The sequence below is a fragment of the Stegastes partitus genome, unplaced genomic scaffold (genome assembly GCF_000690725.1).
Source record: "Stegastes partitus isolate 25-593 unplaced genomic scaffold, Stegastes_partitus-1.0.2 Scaffold828, whole genome shotgun sequence".
In the NCBI taxonomy this organism is placed as follows: Eukaryota; Metazoa; Chordata; class Actinopteri; family Pomacentridae; genus Stegastes; species Stegastes partitus.
Genome location: NW_007578559.1, coordinates 237,976 through 245,802, shown reverse-complemented (window position 1 = coordinate 245,802; position 7,827 = coordinate 237,976).

Below are 7,827 nucleotides of genomic sequence, written 5' to 3'. Positions count from 1 at the left end.
AAACATTTTTTTCCAAATCATCTCCTCAAGGGCAGGGATTCAGCTCCTAACTGAAACTAAATAATCTTTATCTTTAATCCACTGGCCCCAAGAAGAGCAATCATTATTTCATTTTTCTTCATTGACAGTTGCACCATCAGTGAGCCACTAGAGAATGCCATAAAGCTGCATCGAAGATGCATTCTGCCTTACTTTGCACACAGTGCACACAGGGGCAGATAAAATTTAGTGCCTCTTATCACAAACACAAGGCAGCACCATAATGTGTTAAGGCTTCACCGATTAATAGGCTCTGCAAAATATTATGCTCATTTTAGAATGCTTACTGGTACATTTTATTGATTTGTTTTTATAACTAGGTGCCTTTGCACAACTCCACAACATTATGTCCCTGATCATTTCCCAGCAAGTCTTTATTTAGATTGAGGCTCCTCCCTTAAATGCAGAATGTTTGCCTCTATAAATGATGCATTAGCATTAGTGTCAAGCTAATGCTAATTACCATTTTTATTCCCAGAGTGTGGTTTTCTTTGCAGATCTGGGTAAAAATTGCTTCCAAGCATGCCATTATTCTAAAATTGTGTCTTTTGTTTTATTTTGTTGTGAATCTTACTGGAACATTATTATGAGAGATGGCATTGTAATCAAAATACAAAATGCTGTCAGTGGAGAAGATTTAAGATTTAACCTAAAGCTTTTCATACTTAAACCAGCTTCCTGACACCTTTGGCTCAGGCGGTAGAGCAGGTTGTTCACTGATCCAAGGTTGGCAGTTTGATCCCACAACCGTCCACATGCTGAAGTATCCTTGAGCAAGACATTAAACCTGAAGTTGCTCATGATGGCATGCAGGTCATGGTGAGTGAATGGGTGAATGAGAAACTCATGATAAAATGCTTAGAGTACTGCTTAGGTAGAACTGCACCATATAAGTGCAGACTGTTTATTTCCTCACAACGTAGCTCCTTTTTTAGTTGTGTTTGATAGTTTATAAATGAATATAGTGCAATGCACTGGATGAGGTCAGTTTGTGACATTTATAGCAGGTAGAAATTAATAAAGCGTGTTGATACTTTAATGATGTTAACATGGATCAAAGCTCTGATAATCCTATACACTGCTTTCCCAACAACAAAAGCCAGATGCTTTTCTTAGATGTTGGTAGTAAGCTAGAAGGAGAGGGAATATTGGACTGACATTTTCTTGAACATATACATGACTCCAAACAACGTATTAGAGGGTGTCTGCTGAATGTTGAAGCAGGCGACTGCTTTGAAATGGATACAGATAAAGAATTAGCTGTAGTAATATACATATATTCAAAATACTGTATATTGCATGCACAGTTGTGAACAACATTGTTTTTTATATATATATACATGCCAAAACCATGTATATCATGACAGTTGTGACTCCTATAACTCTTGCTTTTCTATGATGGAATCATTGAACTACATGCATCTTTATCACAAAAACAAATCATGCATTTTGTTTCTTTCATAGATTTATTGTAGGTCTTCTGAAAATATGACAAAATCTGCAGGCTCAAAAATGTTCATACAGCTACGCTAATATTTTTTAAATGTCCCTTTTCCATTTCCATTTCAATCACGCATTTTTGGTAGTCGTCCACAACCTACTGGCAAGCTTCTGCTTGTATCTTTGACCACTCCTCTGGACAGGATGGGTGCGATTCAGCCGATTTGTTTGCTTTCTGGCATAGACTTCTTCATGGGGTTTAAGTCAGGACTTTGAGAAAACCAGTCTAAAACCTTAATTCTAGCCGGATTTAGCCATTTCTACACCACCTTCGATGTGTGTTTGGAGTCATTGTCGTGCTGATAATGATCCCAAGCCCTCTGGCTTCTCACCCCAAACCTACCCAACCTTCTGGCTGATAATTGTATCTTTTCCTGAAGAATGTGGAGGTAATCCCACTTCTTCATTTTCACATGTACTTAATGTAGAGCACCAGTTCCACTGATGCCAAAACAGCCCCCAGCGTAACACTGCCACCACCATGCTTGATGGCAGGTGTGGTTTTCTTGGATGGAAGGAGGAAGGACAGTTCTGTGGAGAGATGAAATAAAAATTGATTGGCCACAATGACCACAGAACTTTCCTCCAGAAGGCTCCTTTTTGTTTCTGTCAATATGATCAGCAGCAAACTTAAGTCAAGCATTAAGGTGCCATTTCTACAGGAACGTCTTCCTCTTGCATGGCAGTCTCTCAGCTCGTAGTGATTTAAAGCATGCTTGACTGTTAACACTTACACCAGCTTCTAATTCATTGCAAGCTTCATTGCAGCTTTTTGGTGATTCTTGTCTGCTGCCCTCACTACGCGTTTGCGTACGTAGCTGTGCAGCGGCCTAAACACTCTCCCATGAAGAACCTGTAACAGTAGCTGACTTCAGGTGTTTTAATGGAAGCCTTGTAAAACTGTACAAAAAGAAATACACAATAGCTCTCAGTATAGACCTACTGTACAAATAACCTAAAAATAATGTACCATGCATGTCAGCACAAATATAGACACCATAAATCAAATAAGTCTAAACAGACATTCCCAAAATAGTTTTCTGCTGTTCTAACAGTTAAATTATGCCAACAAATAATAGAAATACCCCATACAATCAAAAAAAAACTTAAATAAACGTAAAGATTTTGCTTCTTGCAGAGCATCATGAAACACATGGATCAAGGTTGCAAAATTTGAACCCGATAACTTTATTCAGCACCTGCACTATACACGAATAAGGCCAGTGGGTGGCGCGTTGCTCAGTTAACCACATAATGAGTTGCACTCTAGGAAAAGCAGAACATCTTGGTTGACTCTTAACCAGCCTGACCAATCATCACTCAGTAGCAGTTGATAGCTTGTGTTTCTTCCTAAACGTGGCAGTGACACAACTGTATCATGCACTTTATATTTACATAATAATGTTTGCACAGGTGGTTTTAGAATCTGTAGCTGGTTTGATATTGCTCCAAGTGACTTTTCTGACTTGTTCCAGTCAATGATTTGCTTTCTCAGATCTGTGCTGAGCTCCATGGACTTTATCTGTCTAGCATTTGTGGCTGAGTCTAATGAGTGTATGAATAAATGTATGAAAGAACACAAATTCATGATGGTTTTTTGTGACAAAAACATGTGTTTCAATGATTCCATCATCGAAAAATAAGAGTTAATGGAAACTCAAGAAGATAATGATATTCTGGTCATTCCAGGTGTATTTTAACTTTTGTTCACAACTGTACATAACAAATCTGTACACACACCATTAAAAGCCATTAAAGGGACCTATCCAACGCTCAATTATATATACAATTGCAAGATAAAAATGCTAACTTACTGGTTTAGGTAAACCTTTTGAAATGCAAACATTATTTAGATGCATTTGATTGAAATAATATATTTTCTTTCACCATGAGATGAGTTCAGACTAAATTCAAGTCATTGTAATGAAATTAAATTAGCTGGATAACTTTATTGTTTTTCAGTCTGAGGTCAGGATTTTATCTCCCTTTCCCTATGTACTAAACATGCCTAAACAATATCAGATGGTTCAGATTGTGTGTTAGAGGTCCTGTAGGCTGAACAAATATGACAGAAAGGGCACTTCACAGTGAGTATCATGTCACTCATGTATGAAATTTAGGTTACACCTGCTCATACAGTTGAATTACTATTGTACTACTGCACATAGCGAATACTAGTGTTATGCCCTGGCCTTGGGGAACCTTTGACACAACATGAACCGGTGCTCCACCAGTCTTCCCACTCCAAGAAAGGACAGCAACATCACTAAGCCAAGTTCAGAATGAGCAGTTTTTATTTACTTCAGAGGAAGACATGACAACATAACAAACAAAAGTACTGTAAAACTAACCAACTATCTGATTACTACTGTTCCATCTTTCTATAACACCAAGCAACAATGACGTGACATGCTGACGTTTCCTGGTAGTGGAAAGGTTGGAGAGGAGACTGAGTGTAGTTGGGGGGCTGTTAGAGGACCCCCTGACCAATCACGTGGCACAAATTGGCGAGGCAGCCAATCAACGGACACCACCTGCTCCTAATTCACTCATTCATCAGAAAGACACACACACATACACACAACAAGGACAGAGGGAACACTGCAGCAAAACACAGGCAAAACTACAACTAAGCCACAGGTTCACAACACCAGTCATATTTAGCAGTGAAAGTTGACCGTCTTTTCCTTCAGATTCGAGAACTAGTGGATAAAAATGTCTACGTTTTATTTGACAGATCAGCTCAGATAGAGAGAGTTTATCATGCCTTTTTATAATTTGTCTGAGAATTGAAACTTGTGTTTTTTGTGTGTTTGTGTAATTTAAATATCAGGTGTTGTAATGCACAATTGCAATTTAAAACAAAAAAAGTTATTTGCTAATAATTTGGTTGTTGATTTAATTAATTTGATCAAAGTTAGTTGGTTGAAAATAAATTCATTAGAAGTTTTCATATTCCAAAGAATAAAAAATAAAAAATGATGTAAACTGTTGCCAAACATATTTTTTTAGTGTATGTATTGTTAAATATATAAAATATAATCAGTTCTCATGTATAGGTGTTCTTGCCACATTTTGTTTAAGATCCCACAAGTAAAGACAAAAAGAGTGGCAGCAATCTCAGACTTATTTCTACTGGCCATTATGATGTTGTTCTTTTTCAAAAATTCAGAAAGGACTAATAGTCTTTAACAGGACTCAGAGCAAAGCTCTCATCGTATCATTTTCACAAGGAAAATGCACTTTGAAATGATTGTCCTTGTCTCAGGGGCTTTGAGCACACGTGTTATTGACATACTGTAAAATACATTGTGGATTTGGTTAATAATCCCTTTTTACTGGCAAAGCTGATGATCTCAACACAGGTGGGAACAAAAATACCTGCAGATCATCAAACAAACGAACATTTCATTATAATGTAAATCAAAGTGCAGAGTGTGGCATAACTAAAGCTCATACAATTCACAGATGATGAGACTCATGAGTGTGATTGGTTGGACAACCTCTAATTCTCAGCAAGGTCACAGATTCTAGTCACTCCAGGTTGGTGCTCAGAGCTGTACAAAGACAGATGTGGTCTTTGTAGGGAAAGGCTCAGCTTACATGTGTGGTTCAGGACTATAACTCTGAGACACCATCAATATTTTTTATTACCCACATCAGAGCAGTGAAATCACATCCTTTTTGGGGTCAGGGTCGGGCAATTTGGTTGAACAGAAATGTACAGCTGCACCTGAGCTAAATATTACTTTTAAAATGAGCTTTTAAAGAGAAGAGTTATCTGCATAAATGTGGCCATCACACCTGTTGTTCTTTTAAAAATTCTTTAGACAAAGCAGTCAGGGTGGAGTCTATCTAAAAACAGTTTTTTAGTTTCTGGAAGATCCATGGGGGATTTGACTCAAACTACAGCACTGTGAGGCATTACTGTGAGCTGCTCATGGAAATAGACTTGTGTTCATAACAAAGCTCTGTTACTTTATTCACAGTACGGAACAGCAAACAGAGTTATGAAGATTACTGACAATTTATTTTTTCTTTTAATCCAACTACAAATTCTAGCCAAATTTAGACATGAGCCAATTACAAAAAAGTCTGACCACCTCTGATGTGAGAGTTGTCAGCTGAGGGCTTGATGTGACTGGAACATTAGAAGTAGAAAGACGTTTAGAGTAAGCATGCAGTGTGATTTATTCAAGATATCATATGATCAGGCCTTGAAATGACAAAATGACAGCCTGAACAGTGGAAAAAATTTCTTAAGCTATTCACACTCTAACTGTAACCCTAAGATTAGGATGTATGAGTAAACCAACCTTTAACAAGAAAGCAAGACTCATGTTTCGTATTTACCTCACAAGCAACTCCCACCACTACGTGTCCTCCTCATGGTCAAATCTCATATCAGATTTACGAGATCTTTTAGCTCCAGTGCATCAGGACGCATATTTCACTCTTTACTGTGTCTTTATTTTTTTTCCTCTTAATATACTATATCATCTCAGCAACAAATTTTCTTTTAGTTCTTTCCATCTTGAGTTCAATGTAAACTTTGCTGTAGAACTGTACCAGTCCCTCTGCTAGGAAACCTTGGGTCCTGGAATTCATGTGGCTGTTACTTTGACAAATAACACCCACCTAAACATTGTCACAAACAAAGCAAACTTCACAGTATCAGGCAGGTGGTTTTAATGTTTTTGGCTGATAGGTGTGCGCTGCTAGTGGCACAATACCGCTGTGTCATAACTACTGAAGAATGCATCTGGTCAGTCCACAGCGACTCCGGCCTCCTTTGCAGCATCTCTATCCTCAAAAGAGGCCTGTACGTGGCTCTCCGGCTCTGAAGACAGACCCTTCCTATTGGATCCGATCCCGCAGCAGGTCACAGCGTTTCCGGCCTCATTTACTACTGCTCATGCGCAGAGCCGAGAGCGGCTATTAGTGGTACTATTATTTGATACCAAGTTTTGGTAATTTAACCTTTAAATTGCAGCTTAATGTTGCTGTGTCATTTTGATCTGTTCTAAATATTTGAATGGCACTGAGTGCCCACTGTAGTCTGATTGCAGCTCAACTAAAGCAGCTACAGTTTCACTTTGAGACATGCTTTTGGCTGTTTTTTCCTTTCTTAGAAAAACAAAGTCTATGCTTTAATAGTATGAGGCTTTGGATAAAACCATCTTAAACAAATGTATCCATGCAAATAAGGTATTTCCAAAGAAGTTTAGGAGGAGAGATGGTATCGGTATCGGCAGATACTCAAAGTTGAAGTATCGGTATCGGGAATCAAAAAGAGGTATCGGTCCATCCCTACTCACAGATCAATTTCTAAACCTAAAAACAGTACTTTACACAATGCAGCAAATTAAAATGATCAAACTGTAGAATTATTCAGCCACATTTCTTCGGCCAACGTCTCACTACCCTAGCTGTATACATTCTGTCCACATCGGTTTAGCAGGAAACAAACAATAAAAACTGAAACTGGGTAGAGGCTGGAATGATACTGATGAAAGAAATATAGTAGGCCAGCATAAAAAGTTTAAATGGGAGTGATGTGGTCACAAATCTGAGTTCTGGTTAAAAGACTAGAAGCTGACATGTAATCAGTCATTGCATTCTGTGTATGACAAATAAAAAGGCAGGCACAGTAATCAGTTCTTACTGGGATGTTTAACCATGGGCATCGTACTGCTGCAAACCCTCTGGTGCTCGTCCACGGGGAGAAAGATGCATCGGTCAAAAGTGTTCCACAGAGTCCAATCAAAGAGCCACCATTTAAACAAGGACATCTGCCAGACCTTCAAGGTTTTACTCAGCTCTATGGTCCCTCTGATGATCCTTTTGCCCATCAGTTTTAATGATAACAGAACAGTCAGTAGCCAACTGAGCATAAGGCACATCACACTATTACTGTAGTAAAAAAGAAAAAGACAGATGTATAATAGTTGAACAACTGTATATAAATGAATCAGTTCGTTTTATGGTTTTATTTGAAACATAATTTGGAGAAAACTTGGAGAATTTTAGATTGCTCTTTATTAAGGTCTGTAGTTTACACTGATATAGTTCTGATGTAGCACATATTTGCTTCAATGCCTAAAAATTACTCAGCGGTATTTATGGTATAACATGACCCATGTGGATGATGACCCCAAAACTGAGATAGTGTCTGGTGTCTCAGTGTCAAATATTGTGATAAAATTTCACCAGTGACAGATGTTTCCCTTCTGCTTGGTTTTGGTATTTCTGTCATTAGATCATTCAAAGCAGAACTTCTGGTATTTT